The 18892-nt window shown below is 44.1% G+C and overlaps 1 long non-coding RNA gene across 1 annotated transcript in view; it reads left to right on the plus strand.

Moving 5' to 3' along the window:
• The first annotated feature begins 942 nt into the window (after positions 1-942).
• LOC140121381 (uncharacterized) overlaps positions 943-18892 on the plus strand; it is a 46017-nt gene continuing 28067 nt past the window's right edge. The window contains exon 1 of the long non-coding RNA XR_011854078.1: positions 943-994. This is a non-coding gene — a long non-coding RNA (uncharacterized lncRNA). The remainder of the gene's footprint in view (positions 995-18892) is intronic.

The following is an 18892-nucleotide window of genomic DNA, read 5'->3' on the forward strand; positions in this document are numbered from 1 at the left end:
AACAAACGCCTACCTTGTATGGAGGGGGCTCAGCCCGTAAGCCCTCTCCATATACACACAGCCAACATGTGACTTCACATGTCGTTAGGGGGTTAATATATATATATATATATATATATATATATATATATATATATATATATATGTATTGTATACGTTGAAAAGACCCATTTCACTCCATAATTAACCTTGGAGAGACCGTTAAGTTTGTATACAGATACCTCTGAAAAATTTTAATGAAAACAGATCACAAATAATTGTAATGAATGCTAACAAGTAAAAGTTTGTTTGCAAAAGGAGTTCGGATGGCGAAAGACTGTTTTGAATATCTAGGCATACGTATTACACAATGACTAAATTTGATCTTAAACCTAAGCTCCAAAAAAATATTGGTGAATAAATTAAAAAAAAACCTTTAAACACTTATTTTCAGGTTTATTTGAATATATAAAAACCCACAAATGAATAGGAAAATCATGTATATATCAATTGAAAGGGGGCATATGGGGGTCCCAGAATTAGCATGGTTTTAACTCAAAAAGCTGTTGTTATCTTGAAGATTACCAAGTCTTGGATGTCAGACCCTCAAGACAATTGGACCTTAATGGAGGACTGTATAATAGCATCAGTCACTGTTAAAGAAGCATAGGTATGTATGGTACTTTGCTCAACAAGCTCTCTTGGGACAACTAATGACCTCTTAAAGAGCTGTAGAAATATGTAAGGAAAAAAATAGTATTAAAATTAATCCTGAAGACATAGAACTGTTATGATCTAGACCAGCGGTTCTCAACCTGTGGGTCGCGACCCCGGCGAGGGTCGAACGACCAAAACACAGGGGTCGCGATTAAACATGTGTGTAATAAGAACTCACTGCGACCTGTCGGCTGCTGTATGCAGGGGAAGCTTGAGGACCTGTGGTGATGTCATCATCACATGACCCTCTGGCTTCTCCTCTATACAGACTCCCGCGGAACAGGCTGCTCTACTCACAGTGAGTAGAAACTAGATCTTGAAGCAGCAGGGGACACACACCAAAACTGGGGGCAGGAACGGGGGAACTAGAACTGGGGCAGAAGTGGGGGGGAGGTTCTAGAAGTGGGGGCAGGAGGTGGGATGAAAACTAGGGGAGCTGCAGTTAAGCAGAAGTCTGGCAGCTTGGAATGAGGAGGGGGAGGAGAAGCCTGAAGACTCCTCTGTGTGATGCCAGGGCTGCTGCAGACACCACAGGGTGTGTGATGGTATGTGACATGTATGGTTGTGTATATAGTGAGTGTATGGTATGTGTGATGATGTGTTTGCCTGCATGTGTATCTGTATGTATCTGTCTGTCAGTGTGTGTGTTTGCCTCCATGCTTGTATGTAGCTATACTTGCTGCATGTGTGACTGCCTGTATATATGGCTTGCTGCATGTGTGACTGCCTGTATATATGGCTTGCTGCATGTGTGACTGTCTGTTGGTTTGTATGTACATGAGAAGGAGAGAGGGTTCTGTGTCAGCAGTGATGTGTATTATGAGGTTCTGCAGCAGCTGAACTGCGTATTATGAGGTTCTGCAGCAGCTGAACTGCGTATTATGAGGTTCAGCAGCAGCTGAGATGTGTATTATGACGTTCCACAGCAGCTCAGGGGTGTATTATGAGGTTCCGCAGCAGCTCAGGGGTGTATTATGAGGTTCCGCAGCAGCTCAGGGGTGTATTATGAGGTTCCGCAGCAGCTCAGGGGTGTATTATGAGGTTCCGCAGCAGCTCAGGGGTGTATTATGAGGTTCCGCAGCAGCTCAGGGGTGTATTATGAGGTTCCGCAGCAGCAAAGGGGTGTATTATGAGGTTCCGCTGCAGCTGAGCGGGTGTATTATGAGGTTCCGCAGCAGCTCAGGGGTGTATTATGAGGTTCCGCAGCAGCTCAGGGGTGTATTATGAGGTTCCGCAGCAGCAGAGGGGTGTATTATGAGGTTCCGCAGCAGCTCAGGGGTGTATTATGAGGTTCTGCAGCAGCTGAGTTGAAGCTTCAATTTTATTACTTGGCAGAGGGGAGAGGTACACATGTTTAGTCTTGTCCTGTTGGTTAAATGACCTCAAAACTGCACTGACCATGATACGGCTGTTTGGGATGATAAACTAGGGAATATTTCGGGGAACAGGAGACAGTTTGAGATTCTGAATTTTAAATACTGTCACGTGAGTTCACTGCAAAGTGGACCCCTGAGGCTCTGTCGCCCAGGGGCCTACTAAAACCTGGAGTCGGCCCTTGGTTGGAGGGAGGGGGAACTAGAACTAGGGGGCAGTATTATGGCAGTGATATTCTTGTACACAGGGGGCAGTATTATAGTAGTGATAGTCTTGTACATAGGGGCAGTATTATAGTAGTGATAGTCTTGTACATAGGGGCAGTATTATAGTAGTGATAGTCTTGTACATAGGGGGCAGTATTATGGTAGTTATAGTCTTGTACATAGGGGGCAGTATTATGGTAGTTATAGTCTTGTACATAGGGGGCAGTATTATGGTAGTTATAGTCTTGTACATAGGGGGCAGTATTATGGTAGTTATAGTCTTGTACATAGGGGGCAGTATTATGGTAGTTATAGTCTTGTACATAGGGGGCAGTATTATGGTAGTTATAGTCTTGTACATAGGGGGCAGTATTATGGTAGTTATATTCTTGTACATAGGGGGCAGTATTATGGTAGTTATATTCTTGTACATAGGGGGCAGTATTATGGTAGTTATATTCTTGTACATAGGGGGCAGTATTATGGTAGTTATATTCTTGTACATAGGGGGCAGTATTATGGTAGTTATATTCTTGTACATAGGGGGCAGTATTATGGTAGTTATATTCTTGTACATAGGGGGCAGTATTATGGTAGTTATATTCTTGTACATAGGGGGCAGCATTATGGTAGTTATATTCTTGTACATAGGGGGCAGCATTATGGTAGTTATATTCTTGTACATAGGGGGCAGCATTATGGTAGTTATATTCTTGTACATAGGGGGCAGCATTATGGTAGTTATATTCTTGTACATAGGGGGCAGCATTATGGTAGTTATATTCTTGTACATAGGGGGCAGCATTATGGTAGTTATATTCTTGTACATAGGGGGCAGCATTATGGTAGTTATATTCTTGTACATAGGGGGCAGCATTATGGTAGTTATATTCTTGTACATAGGGGGCAGCATTATGGTAGTTATATTCTTGTACATAGGGGGCAGCATTATGGTAGTTATATTCTTGTACATAGGGGGCAGCATTATGGTAGTTATATTCTTGTACATAGGGGGCAGCATTATGGTAGTTATATTCTTGTACATAGGGGGCAGCATTATGGTAGTTATATTCTTGTACATAGGGGGCAGCATTATGGTAGTTATATTCTTGTACATAGGGGGCAGCATTATGGTAGTTATATTCTTGTACATAGGGGGCAGCATTATGGTAGTTATATTCTTGTACATAGGGGGCAGCATTATGGTAGTTATATTCTTGTACATAGGGGGCAGCATTATGGTAGTTATATTCTTGTACATAGGGGGCAGCATTATGGTAGTTATATTCTTGTACATAGGGGGCAGCATTATGGTAGTTATATTCTTGTACATAGGGGGCAGCATTATGGTAGTTATATTCTTGTACATAGGGGGCAGCATTATGGTAGTTATATTCTTGTACATAGGGGGCAGCATTATGGTAGTTATATTCTTGTACATAGGGGGCAGCATTATGGTAGTTATATTCTTGTACATAGGGGGCAGCATTATGGTAGTTATATTCTTGTACATAGGGGGCAGCATTATGGTAGTTATATTCTTGTACATAGGGGGCAGCATTATGGTAGTTATATTCTTGTACATAGGGGGCAGCATTATGGTAGTTATATTCTTGTACATAGGGGGCAGCATTATGGTAGTTATATTCTTGTACATAGGGGGCAGCATTATGGTAGTTATATTCTTGTACATAGGGGGCAGCATTATGGTAGTTATATTCTTGTACATAGGGGGCAGCATTATAGTAGTTATATTCTTGTACATAGGGGGCAGCATTATAGTAGTTATATTCTTGTACATAGGGGGCAGCATTATAGTAGTTATATTCTTGTACATAGGGGGCAGCATTATAGTAGTTATATTCTTGTACATAGGGGGCAGCATTATAGTAGTTATATTCTTGTACATAGGGGGCAGCATTATAGTAGTTATATTCTTGTACATAGGGGGCAGCATTATAGTAGTTATATTCTTGTACATAGGGGGCAGCATTATAGTAGTTATATTCTTGTACATAGGGGGCAGCATTATAGTAGTTATATTCTTGTACATAGGGGGCAGCATTATAGTAGTTATATTCTTGTACATAGGGGGCAGTATTATAGTAGTTATATTCTTGTACATAGGGGGCAGTATTACAGTAGTTATATTCTTGTACATAGGGGGCAGTATTATAGTAGTTATATTCTTGTACATGGTTTGGGGTCACCGCAACATGAGGAACTGTATTGCGGGGTCACAGCATTAGAAAGGTTTGGAACCACTGATCTAGACTATAAGAACTGGGACGAAATAGGTATACAGGCGATCCCCTACTTAAGGACACCCGACTTACAGACGACCCCTAGTTAAAGACGGACCCCTCTGCCCACTGTGACCTTTGGTGAAGCTCTCTGGCTGGTTTACTATAGTCCCAGGCTGCAATGATCAGCTGTAAAGTGTCTGTAATGAGGCTTTATTGATAATCCTTGGTCCCATTACTGCAAAAATTTTGAAACTCCAATTGTCACTGGGGCAAAAAAAAAAAATTGTCTTTAACTTGGTGCTGGTGCTTAGTGCTGGTGTAATCAATCCCAGGCAAATATAAAACATATATGGTGGGACTGCCCACATGCACAAAAATATTAGGGCATCACCAGAACTTTCTGTTCTCATTCTAAGATTAGAAGAAATCACTAAGATACAGAGGCTTCCTTATGCGGTTCTAGAAGAGAGATGACTAAGTGGAAAATAGCTACACTACCAAATATAGATACAGTGATCAACAAAATTTTGGTATTGACTTGCGCGGCTTTATATGGTTATAACTTTTGCGAACTGTTACTTATCAAAACAATTCTGAGATTGTTTTTTTCCACACGTTGTGCTTCATTTTAGTGGTAAATTTTGGCTTTTGCTTTTATTTACAAAAAAAAAAGAAAAAATGTAGAATTTTAATGAAAAATTAGCCATTGTTGAAATTTGAAATCATTGGGTTTTCAGGCACATTTACCACCTAAATAAGTTGCTGAATAAAATTTCCCATATGTCTACTTTACATTTTCAGCATTTTTGAAATGTCTGGATAATTTATTTTGATGTCACGCGGCTTACAAATCGAATATCGGTTTTTCCGTATTTTCAGAATTGACTATTTTTTTTGATTAATACTGTTTTAAATGAAATTTTACATATTCAACATAAAAACCCTATATAATCAACCCATTTTCAAATCTGCACTCTTCAACCTATCAGAAACAGCTTTTAGGAAGATTGTTAACCCCCTGAGATCTTCATAATAACTGAATCAAAATGGAGGTGAAATTTAGAATGGTCAAATTTTGTTGGTTATACGTTCATTTAGGCTTAAAATTTCCAGCAGATAAAAAGGGAAATCCCACCTTAGAGTTTGTTATGCAATTTCTCCCGAGTACAGAGACCCCCGACATGTGGCCGTTACTTGTTTTATGGGTGCACAGTGAGATGCAGAAGGGAAGTAGCACCCTGCAGCTGCCAGGATTTTAGTTCTCATTGGCCCCTTTTGTAGGCTATAGAATGCTAGCTCTTTCATTACTGGGGCCATGTGATTGCATTTTTTTTTGCGGGATGAGATGCTTTTTCCATTGTTACCATTTTGGGGTGGTATCCCCCATTGTTGAAAATGGAACTTTTTTTTTTAGGGCAGAAGTAGAAAAGCATCCATTGTGTACTAGATTTTTTACTTTTTTTTTTTGGTGTTCACCGTATAGCCTAATAATCATGTTATCGTTATTCTATGGGTTGATACGATTACGGGGATATTTTTTCTTACATTTTACTAAATTTACCAAATAAAACACTAATGTGGGGAAAAATCTATCATTTTTGCATCGCCGCCTTCCAAGCGGCATAACATTTTTACTTTTTTGGCTATGGAGCTGGTTGATGGCTTGTTTTTTACTTTGCAACAGAATTCTTGGAGTACATATGTTTTTTTGTGCACATTTTTTTTTGCTGCATTTTTTGTGGGATTCAATAGGTAAAAATCATCATTTTTGGCGAGTTTTTAACAGTTGTTTTAATGGTGTTCATCGAGCGGGTTCAATAATTATTTACTTTTATTCTATGGGTTGTTACGGAAGTGGTGATACTATATATGTGGGATTTGTGTTATAAAGAGACATAACGGAAAAAACTGTCTAAATCATATGTTATAGGGCTTATGGGCATTTTTTTTTATTTATTGCTTTATTTTCTTTATTGAAAAACATTTTTTTTTTTTAACTTTTTTACTACTTCCACTATGGGACATGAACAAGCAATCATCTGATTGCTTGTTCATGATAATGCTCTGCAATACTGATGTATTGCAGGGTATTATCAGTGTCAGCCTATGCACATACATGGGCTGACACTGTGCCTGTAAGATGACGTCAGAAACGCCGTCTTTCAGGCATTGCCTGCAGGCAGCTCGGGGGCCGGGGCGGACCCCAGGGCTGCCATAGCAACGATCGGCGCCCCCAGAAGACAGCGCGGGGGGGAACTATTGTGAGGGAAAGACCACTGGTAGGCATGTTAAGTGTCGCGGTCCACAGCATTTAACGGGTTAAACACCCGGGATCGGAAACTACTCCGACTGCGGGTGTTACATTGGGATGTCAGCTGTTAGCTACAGATGGCACCCCATGTATCCCGATGCCGGTTCAGCTCTGATCCAGAGCTGAGCCGGCATCAGCACTACAACAGATATATCCGCTGCAGAGCGGGAAGGTGTTAAGCAGTAATAGGGCTCTGTTTTTATTGTAGTTGAGATACAATAATGGGCAAGCAAACAGAACGTGACCAACTAAATAAGGACATGAGATAAACGATGCTCTCAAATGTTCCTCCTTTACTTTTCATTTTGCTTCTTCTCGCTTGTCTTTTCTTTTACTTATTCTCTTTGCTCCTTTCTATACCTTCCCTGAGGGAACTAAGCAGTGGAACACAAGATTGGGCACTTTTACACCCAAAAGTAGCGTTATAAATTGTATGTGAAGCTTTTTATAATCAATACTGATGCTTGGCACATATTTATTATACTCTTTCATTTTTGTAAGTATGTGTATAAATAATTTGAAAATTTACAAAAAAAAAATAGCGATGGGTTATGGTATTTCAGTAAGAAGATCATAAAGATTAGAATGATCTCACATATTGTTATGATGGTTGCCAAGGACATAAAAATCGTTAAACCAAAAAAAAAAAAAAAAAAAAAATTGGTTATCTTTGTTGTTAACATAGCTCTGCAATCCTCAGATAAAAGGTCTCCAGTTCTGTTTTGACAATTGGCTTGACAGCAACTTTAACCACTTCAGGACTCAAAGGACACAGCCCCATGTCTTGTATAAGTGGATATAGCTTTGGAACACTGTAAAATATCCTGGGGTTTTTTAGATTGTTTCCTCGTGACAAGTTCTACTTCAAAATTTGGATGGTATCTTTTGTGTTTAGTTATGAAAAAAAAGGAAATTTGGTAAAAATCGCCAAGCCCTGTGCAATATCCCTGCCAATGTGCATGGCAGAGGAGTGGTTGCGAATAAGCCCCTTGTACCATTCAGTACTTACAGAGGTAATATGCAGCGGTAGATGCTGCCTGGATAGGCAAGGGTTAACCTGTTTACTGATGTCATCCAATGATGTTTCACCTTTGTAACTGGAGTGTGATTGGAGAGAGACCACATGACCAGGAGCTGAGGAGAAGTGACGGTTGGAGAGTGCCAACAGTCAGTGCAGTCAGTTAAAGGAGTGAGTGCTGACAGGGAGTTAGTTCTGAGCTCTCACCTCATGACCAGCTCTTTATGCCCGGCTCCTGCCTGAGAAGCAGCTCTTAGCAACAAGCTCTTTAGGCCTAGCTCTGAGAGAGAAGGCCAGAGCCTCTACAGAGCACACAGTGAGAGTTACTGTGTCAGTCCACCATCAGGGCTGACACTCAACCAATCCAGGACAAAGCTGTAGCTTCCAGCGTTGGACACAGCTACATCCCAGCCTGCACCTGCATCCAGGCAGGTGAGACAACTCCTGAGGTTCACTCTCCAAGATCACTCTCAGTAAGACCACCATCTGTAAGGAATCGTTTTGGCACGTTGCCTGCTGTTGGTTCGAATGAAGAACTGCAAGTTATTTTTGCACAACGTTGCCTCCGTCTGATCCCTGCTACTACGGCTGTCACCATCACGGGCATCCTATCCAGTACACAGGGACTCATACCCCAAAGGGTTGCCCCAGGGAGAACTACCATAACAGCCTCTCCCTCATCATTTCTTGCCAACACCACCTGCTGGAGACCTGCCAGGCTGTAGGACAGCCCTCCGGTCCCCATACCAAGCACCGTGACACTAGCGTGCCTAGGCCGCAACCGCCAGCCACTCTGGTATTCCGGGCTCCGGCAGTCTCCAGGCCCCAAGAAAAAGGCTAGGCCCCAGTGGGGGATGTTGCAAGTGGCGTCACGGGATTTCTACTTCTGTGCCTTATTCTGGCACTATAGACTGTCTTTTATTACAATCTACTGTGCTGCCTAACCCTGCTGCCATCCGGGTTACTGTGTTACTGCATTGCCACGTGCTGTCGAGCATCACTCTAGCACTTCGGAGGTTAATCCCTGTCAAAGAACTCTGCCAGCTCTGCTACATCTGGTGCAGTAGCGCCTGAAGCCTTTACCTCACGAGGCTGTGGCGCAGCAAATAATTCCAGCCCGCCAAAACCATCACTGGCGGGAAACCCAGAGGCATTGTCAAGCTCCACCCCCTGCGCGAATGGCGCAAAGTACCGTGGAGGAGGAGCCAGAGAGTGTGCGGCCGGCAACGAAGAGGGTTAATCGGCCATCTTGGAACGGCACAGGCCGTGCCTGAAGCCTGCCAGCAGCGTGCGCCTCATCCGGAGTCCCGGCGCACTTGTCTTGCGACTGGAGGAGAGCACCACTGCGCATCACCGAGCCCCTGCTGTCTGACGGACATTGGAAACGGAGTCCTTCGTGCACCGGAGCGGTCCTGTCACTGTGGCTGATCCTGAGTGAGTACCGCTGGGGAAGTTAAAGGGGGGTTGAGATTGTTTCCGACGCTAGGTTATTGGCTCACCTCCCAGGGAATAGTGACTGTGTCTTAAAGTGCCCACGTCCCAATCTAGCCATCGCCCATAGCAACGGATATTGTGTAACCCTGCAGACTTCACTCAGCTAGGCCAGTCATGTCAGTCCAAGACGAAGACACAGAACCGGGGCAACTCCTGTCCCCCGGTCCCTCCTCAGGGTATCGGAGCATGTTAAACCCGCCAGAGATCCCCTTCAGCCCTGCTGCAGCCAGTGTTCCCGGGACTCCCACCATTATGCCTCTAACTATGCCCTACTATCTGGAGGCCCCCTGGTTACCCCACTACGAAGGAGAATGACACTCTCTCTGAATTCAGAGCCAAGCTGTTAGCTACCTTCGCCCTGTATCCGCTCACAGAGGAACAGAAAGTGGGCATTTTAACCGGGCAATTAAAGGGACCCGCTCTCCGGGAAGTCAAGAGAACAGCGCCAGAATGTGGTCCAAATTCTTAATAGGCTGTGTAATACCTTTGAAAAATGTACTGCCTCAGAGTTGAAGCAGAAGTTCTTTGGAGAAAGACAGAAGCCTCAAGAGTCCCTCAGAGACTTTGCCTTCTCCCTACAGGACATGGAAGGCCATAAACCGCCTTGATCCCAAAGAGGCTGAAAACTCTGACCAAACCTTGAGGGAACAATTCATTAATGGACTTGTTGATAGAAATCAAAAATGTCAACTAAAAATACTCTCTTCTCAACATGCCCAGGCCTCCTTTCTTGAGTTCAAGGAAATTGCCATTGACATATTAGGGGACCGACTGCCCGCTGGGCCGCAGAAAGATTCTGAATCCGTGGATATAGAGTATACTGCTCTAGCTTGTCATCCAATGAAGTCGACATCACCGCCTCCCGCATCTGCGGAAGTTGCTGTCCTAGCAGAACAGGTCACTACCCTAGTGGACACCATGAGTAAAATACTCAACCGATTGTCCCAGTTGGAAGTAACGTCTCCTCCAAAAGGAGGAAACCCCCAGAGGACTCTGCACGGTCGGTCAATCCTCATGCCTCCCCAGTCAGAAAGAACCCCGTCAGCGGTGCAGCTACTGCCGTAAATATGGGCATGTATGTCGTCGGTTAAACGACAAACCCTTGGAGCTGCGGGACGACCTCCAAGGGAAGAACCTTTTTTTTTTTTTTAATCACTTTATTGGCACAGAAATGAAACGGTGCAACATCACAAAACAAGGATCATTAGCTGAGGTACATCAAGGGAAGAACCTTTAAGTCCCCGGGATTCCAACTGGATGCCAAGGTTTGTGGGGACTCGCCCATGTAACCATCAACGGAGTAAACCTACCGGCCTTGATTGATACCGGCTCTCAAGTGACCACCCTCCGCAGTGCCACATTCGAGAGATGCCGAGGAGGAGCATCCTTAACACAACCTCCCAAGGCTTACTTGAACATTATTGCTACTAATGGGAAAACCGTCCCTATCCGCGGCTATTGGGAGCCCACACTAACCATTGGAGAGTTAACCAGACAGGGTGTAGTGGTGACACAAGTGCCTGAAGACGGTAACTTCTCCCTGGTGCTGGGTACCAATGTTCTTCGCAACGGCTACCCTGAAGTGCTGAAGGCTCTCCACAACTCTCTACCAACAGTGCCCAGTAATTCTAGGAAGGCAATTCAGGAGACTATGCAGGTCCTAGCGGTGCAACAGAAGTTTGCTGGGCCAAATGGAGAAATCTGCAGAGCCCGGATCAAAGATCCACAACCTGTCCGCCTTCAACCTGGGACTGAGACGTTAGTATGGTGTCGAGCCTGCATGGGCATGAGCGTCCACCCTGAAGACTTAGTGGAAACCTCTCTGTCTGCATCCCAACAGCTGGAGGTGAAACAAAGTGCTGAGGGTGAGCCTGCCAAGCAATCCTGGTGGCTTGAGCTCAATATTGGAGACGACGATATTACTCCTGCAGACCAAGTACAAGGTGTCCTGGATGTCGTCATGAAGCACCACCAGGTCTTCAGCAAACACCCACTGGATTTTGGGCAGACTACCCTGATCCAACATACCATCCCTACTGGCTCTCATCCTCCTATCAAAGAGAGATACTGGCCAATACCTCCAGCCCGCTACCAAGAGGTGAAGAAGCTGGTGCAAGAGATGAAGACAGCCAATGTTATCCGGGAGAGTCACAGCCCATGGGCTGCCCCGTTGGTCCTTGTGAAAAAGAAGGATGGAACCCTTCGGTTCTGTGTTGACTATAGAAAGATCAACAATATTACCCACAAAGATGCCTATCCGCTGCCTCGAATCGAGGAATCCCTTGCAGCCTTAGGGTCAGCTGTTTACTTCTCGACCTTGGATCTGACCAGTGGCTACTGGCAAGTGGCCATGGCGCCTGAAGATAGGAGAGAAGACAGCTTTCACCACCCCAACGGGCTTGTTCGAGTTTAACAACATGCCTTTCGGCCTATGCAACGCCCCAGGCACATTTCAACGGTTAATGGAAAGATGTTTGGGTCATCGGAACTTTGAGGCTGTTCTCCTGTACTTGGATGACATCATCATCTACTCTAAGACCTATGAAGAGCATCTTTAACATCTGGCTGAAGTCTTCAAAATCCTGACCCGGCATGGGTTGAAGGTAAAGCCGACCAAGTGCCACATATTGCAGCCTAGCGTAAAGTACCTAGGACATTTGGTGAGTGCTGATGGAATTGAGCCAGACCAAGATAAAATTGCAGCTGTCCATAACTGGCCTACCCAGTCTACTATCCGGGACATCAAGAGCTTCTTGGGATTCGCCAGTTACTACAGGCGTTTTATCCCGAAGTTTGCCCAGTTAGCAGTCCCTCTGCAAGAACTCTTAAGGGGACTGCCAAAAGAGGGCCAACGATCCCAAGCAGCCATTGAATGGACAGCCGAATGAGAAGCAGCCTTCCAAATGCTGACGCAAAGACTAACTGAGCCACCGGTGTTAGGATACCCAGATTACAATCTGCCTTTTCATACACTGATGCCAGCAAGCAGGGTTTAGGAGCTGTACTATCCCAGCTTCAGAATGGAACTGAAAGGGTCATAGCCTACGCCAGCCATTCCCTTCGAGAACCGGAACGAAATGACCAGAATTACAGCTCATTCAAGTTGGAGTTTCTGGCGTTAGTCTGTGCTGTGACTGAAAAGTTCAAAGACTACCTAGCTGCTTCCTTCTTCACTGTATTCACAGACAACAACCCCTGACCAATGAGAGGGACCCTCCACGGATGCTCAGTGGGAAGATGTGGAAATGCCAGCGTTCTATGCCCGGTTCGTTCGCCAAGAGGCCCAGAGTGTCTACTCCTTACCCTCAGAAGCAGTACCAGCTACCCCACCAGAAGAGTCTGTGCCGCCGGCAGAAAAAGACCTCTGGATGAGTCTGCAGGCTGATAGCCGTGCCATAGGAGAAATTATGGACTCTCTCTAGTGGAAGAGTGCCTGAAGGGATTCGCTGGAGGAGGGCCGATGGGGAATTGTCCCAATTGTGGCACCAGAGGAAGACTCTGAGTATGCATCAGGGCTTGCTGAAAAGGAGAACTCTGGATCCTATCACCTATGACCGGCTGTATCAGATTGTGATTCCCTGGAGGGATGCCAAGATAGTGCTGGATATGTACCACGACCAGTCTGGACACTTCGGCACTCAAAAGTCTGACGCTACCCTCCGGAAGGATTTCTACTGGGTGAACATGAAGCCCGACATCGAGGCCTGGTCCTGGGAATGCCCAGCCTGTGCCATAGCTCGAGGAGAGCGACACAATCAAAGGGTCCCTCTACATCCCATTGTGAGCCAACGGCCTTTGGAGATTCTGGCTCTGGACCACGTGAATTTAGAGCCCAGCAGATCTGGTCACACTTATGCCTTGACAATAAATCGACCATTACACCAAGTTTGTGGTGGCAGTACCAGTCAGAGACTTGTCCGCCAGGACCACCGCAGCGGCCCTGTGGAAGAGCTTCATCCTCCCTTATGGCTGTCTGGATAAAATCCTTACGGACCAGGGAACTGCATTTGAGTCGCAAGTGTTCCAGGAACTGTGTACCCTCTACGGCTGCAAGAAGCTGAGGACTACAGCCTACCATCCTCAGGGCAATGGGCTCTGTGAGAAAATGAACCAGACTCTCATCAACATGCTGAGAACCCTGACCCCTTCAAAAAGGGCTGACTTGCCAAAGTTACTACCGGAGCTAGTATACCTGTACAATAACACCACCCATTGCTTCACAGGATACACTCCCTACTACTTGATGTTCGGGAGACATGGCCATCTCCCCGCAGATATGGCCTTGGACATGGAAAATCACGATTCCCAATCTCTACTCCCTCAGACTGATTGGGTTCAGGAGCATCAGAGGCACCTGGCAGATGCCAGAGAAATTGTGGATCTACGGGTGGAAGAAGCCCGAGACAAACAAAAGAGAGACTTTGACCGCAATGCCTGTGCTGAGCCCCTTGGCCCCGGAGAACGAGTGTGGCTGAAAAACCAACCATCCCACCAGTAAGTTAGATGGCCGATGGGAGTGTGAGCCATACCTAGTAAGGGACAGTCTCTCCCCTGAAGTTTACGAGATTTAAAGAGGAGACCGTCCATCAATCCGGGTACACAGGAACCGGCTGAAGAGATGTCTACGATCCTTCACCCCTGTGTCAAGTTCTATGATCCCAACTTTCCTTGAACTTGTGACTGGGCCTTAACTTTGTGTGATTGTCTCTACTCCAGCAAGAGTTGCTCCAGAGAGGTCTCCATCCCAGCCGCAGTCTCCAGTGCTGCTGCCTATGGAGGATGACCCTGTCTCAGAACCTGTTGCCCCTGTCGTCTCTGAGGAGCCTGTGATCCCTACTCCAGTGCCTGATTACGGAGACGACGACAGAGAAATGGTAAATTTTCTCCCAACAGGAGCCCAGGAGATCTCAGCGAGAGACAAAAGGGAAACCTCCTGCGTATCTGCAGGAGTACCAGTTGTCCTAGCACAAAGGTCGGAAGCCGAAGACAGTCTGCTTCACCGACCCTGAGGTACTCACTGCTATTTCAGACCACTCTGATACAGAGTGATGCCTGATGGGCTGTAGACCCAACAGGTAAACTTTTACATTGTATATTTGACATTTTTCTACTCCCAGTTGGGCTGTGCCCACATATACCTCATAGAGCCAGAGACTTTCCCGAGAGTCTTTTCCCCTATTTATCTCAGTCAAGAGACTTTCCTTGAACTGTCTATCATTGTTATATACTATGTTAGCAATAACCTCTGCTGACGCAGAGCCACATCTCCACAAAGGATTCTGTCCCTCCACATTCAGAGGAGACCCTTTGTTTAGCTGCACTTTACCCCGCATCAAGGGCTGTGCCCAGAAGATGGACTTTCCTTTAAAGCCTTCTGAGAGACTTTTAGCCAACTGCCATATAGGAAAAGCTGCCATTGACTATGTTTTGCATTGAATGTTTTCATATGCAGGAATGGTCATTCTGTTTGCATATTCTATGCCTTTTTCTCCACAGGAAAATGGACATGTGACATTTTGCACTTTGCTTATGCTACCATGAGTGGTCAGTTTGAGTAACGTTTGCAACATTAAAAGAAACACCTAGATGCCATACACACAGGGTAAGACTGTCAGACGGCAGGTAAAGTGTATTATATGTATTGCAGGTACTTGCGTCAAAGAAGAAGAGTTTTCGAACAAATAGTCAGGCCTTGGTGCAAGGCGTTAGCTACCAACTGTCGCATTCACTGTATTTTGTGTACCTAGTCCAACACCAACCCAGGTGCCTGTCTCCAGGACCATGGATGGTTTGTCCCCTACACTGCACGTAGCCAGCACTTCTAAACAAGTGCACATTTACCACCTACACCCCTACATGCTGTCCTGTGTGTGGACTCATCTAGTCCATAGCCGAGCCGTGGGCGGCTCTTTCAATTGCCCCAGTGGTATGCAATATCCCTGCCAATGTGCATGGCAGAGGAGTAGTTGCGAATAAGCCCCTTGTACCATTCAGTACTTACAGAGGTAATATGCAGCGGTAGATGCTGCCTTGATAGGCAAGGGTTAACCTGTTTACTGATGTCATCCAATAATGTTTCACCTTTGTAATTGGAGTGTGATTGGAGAGTGAGACCACATGACCAGGAGCTGAGGAGAAGTGACGGTTGGAGAGTGCCAACAGTCAGTGCAGACAGGGAGTGAGCTCTCACCTCATGACCAGCTCTTTATGCCCGGCTCCTGACTGAGAAGCAGCTCTTAGCAACAAGCTCTTTAGGCCTAGCTCTGATAGAGAAGGCCAGAGCCTCTACAGAGCACACAGTGAGAGTTACTGTGTCAGTCCACCATCAGGGCTGACACTCAACCAATCCAGGACAAAGCTGTAGCTTCCAGCGTTGGACACAGCTACATCCCAGCCTGCACCTGCATCCAGGCAGGTGAGACAACTCCTGAGGTTCACTCTCCAAGATCACTCTCAGTAAGACCACCATCTGTAAGGAATCGTTTTGGCACGTTGCCTGCTGTTGGTTCGAATGAAGAACTGCAAGTTATTTTTGCACTACGTTGCCTCCGTCTGATCCCTGCTACTACGGCTGTCACCATCACGGGCATCCTATCCAGTACACAGGGACTCATACCCCAAAGGGTTGCCCCAAGGAGAACTACCATAACAGCCTCTCCCTCATCATTTCTTGCCAACAACACCTGCTGGAGACCTGCCAGACTGTAGGACAGCCCTCCGGTCCCCATACCAAGCACCGTGACACTACCGTGCCTAGGCCGCAACCGCCAGCCACTCCGGTATTCCGGGCTCCAGCAGTCTCCAGGCCCCAAGAAAAAGGCTAGGCCCCAGTGGGGGATGTTGCACCTGTATTTAGTGCCACCTGCAAGACTAGTAAAATTACCCCATTATGAAAACAACATCATTCAACGTATGAAAAAGCACGGTTTGTTAACCCTTTAGGTGTTTTATAGGGGTTAAAGTGCAACTGTAAAGTATAAAAACCTTTAGCCCAACTCTAAGCAAAAATAAGCAATTCTCTTAATTTACTATGCTTGATGCTAAACAGCTGCAGCTAATTAGAGGTTTTACCTTGCTTCTGGGCTAATCTCCATTTGCCATGCTTTCTGGTTGCCATGGGAAACCGTATAGTACAGCTAGAGTCAACAGGAGGCTTGTTGAGATTGTCTGTAGGGCCTGTAGTGATGTCACAAGCATGTGACTCAAATGCTTCAGATCAGCCACTTACAAAACATGCTGTCCTTTTCTGGAGTCAGTGGGGTGAGCTGATGTGGGTGAACACTTTCCAGTTGTCACATCAGAATTAGCAGAATATGAATCTAAATTTTATATATACACTAGATATATCTCAGGCTAAGAAGAAGCCAGCATCATGATACTGGTATAGTTGGAGATTTTATCAAAAGGATCTTTCCAGCTGACGGAGACTTTACAGTTACGCTTTAAAACAAAATGGAAGTGCATTTTGAAAAATAATAATTTGGGAGGGGGGGGGGGGGGATCTATATCTATTTGATGATTTTATTAACTCCTTGTTGGTGGAGGAAATTATAATGATTAATTTTTGGTAAGATTGACCACAACATAAAAATAAACCAAAGGGCAAAAAAAAAAAAAAAAAAAACAGCAATGTTGTTATCAATGAGTGTTTGCTGCTATACTGTATGCAGCAAACACCCTTTTGCGGAGCGGGCCCAGCCTGTGAACCCTCTCCATACAGCGGTAAGGTGTTAAAGGAAATCTACCATTTAACCCCTACGGGCCTATATTGGCCTTTAGGACGCGGCCCCATTTTTCAAATCTGCCCTATGTCACTATGTGCTTATAGCTTTGGAATGCTATGAGATTCAGGGGATTTTGAGATTTTTTTTTTCTCGTGACACATTGTACTTCAAAGAAGTTTAAAAATTTGGATGATATCTTTTGTGTTTATTTATGAAAAAAAAAAAAAAAGGCAAAAGTTCTTTATTTTAAAAGTTCTAAATTCTCTACTTTTGAAGCAGATAGTCATAGCACCCAAATAAATTCATAACTTACATTTCCCAAATATCTGCTTTATGATGACATGGTTTTTTAAGATTTCACATATTTTACTAGAATGTTATAAGGCTCAGAATTAAGGTACCATTTTTAAATTTTTTTTGGAAAAATCACCAAAACCCGTATTTAGATGGACCTGCTCAACTTCTAATTGACAGTGAGAGGCCTAAATAATAGCTAGACTCGTTATTGACCCCATTATGAAAGACGTTTGTTAACCCTTTAGGTGTTTTATAGGGGTTAAAACAAAATGGAGGTGCAGTCTACAAATTGTAATATTTTTTCACAAAACACTCATTTTGGGTGGAAAATTAAACATTTACAATTGATTAGATGAAAAGAGGTTCCACAAAGTTTGACACCCCATATGTCGTGGTAATCTGCTGTATGGGCACACGGCCGGGCATAGAATGGAAGGAGGCGCCATCCAGAGCAGATTTGCATTGTCAAATTGTACAGGCTATAATTTTTTTTCCTTTTTTTAATGTGGACCTATAGGGGCTTATTTCTTTTGCCACATGAGATGCACTTTTTTGGTATGGAATTTTATCTATAGCCAATTGGTGAGATTTTTTTAAAATCTCTGGAGGAAATTAAAATCATCAAGTTTTTTTTGTGTTTTTTTTTGGGCCGTTTACCATACCATAAAAATAGTTTATTATTTTTATTCTATGGGTCGCCACGATTAGGAAAATACCTCATTTATATAGATTTTTTTATTCTTTTTCCCATTTTTACTGAATAAAAAGTAATCTGGCGAAAAGGTTGTTAATTTTAGCATCACCGTCTTTCATATGCATAACTTTATTTTTCGCCACACAAGTCTGGTTATGGGCTTATTTTTTGCAAGAAGGATTGTACTTTTTAGTGTTCTTAGTTTAGAATGCATAAGTTTATCACTTTTAAGAGCATTTTTATAGGGTATTAAAATGTATTCTTTCAGAGCGTTTTTTTTTTTTTTTTTTTAATGGGATTCACTTTGCGGATCTAATAATGATTCTGTTTTATTATGTAGATTGTTACGGACGCTACAATACCAAATATGTGGGGGTTTTGTGCATTTTATTACATCCCCATCTTTTCATATGCACAACCTTTTTATTTTTCGGCTGACAAATCTGGCTAGGGGCTTATTTTTTGCGAGAAGAGTTTCTTTTTAGTGATCTTATTTTAGAGTGCGTAACATCCCTTCTTAGAACATTTTAAAAAAAAAAAAAGTTTTTTTTGGAACGTTTTTTTTTCCTCCGGCGTTTACCGTGCAGGTCCAGTAACGAATCTGTTTGAATGTTACGAACGCGTCAATACCAAATATGTAAGGGGTTTTGTGTTTTTGATTAAGTGTTTTTATGGGAAAGTGACATTTTAGGGGCTTATATGTTTATGCATTTATTTATTCTAATGTGTAAACTTTAGTGTCTTTTTTAACTTTTCCATACTTGAACCAGCAATGCTCTGATCGCTGGTTCAAGTCCAATACACTGCTCTACAATACTTATTCATTGTAGAG

The sequence above is a fragment of the Engystomops pustulosus genome, chromosome 3 (assembly GCF_040894005.1).
Source record: "Engystomops pustulosus chromosome 3, aEngPut4.maternal, whole genome shotgun sequence".
Lineage (NCBI taxonomy): Eukaryota > Metazoa > Chordata > Amphibia > Anura > Leptodactylidae > Engystomops > Engystomops pustulosus.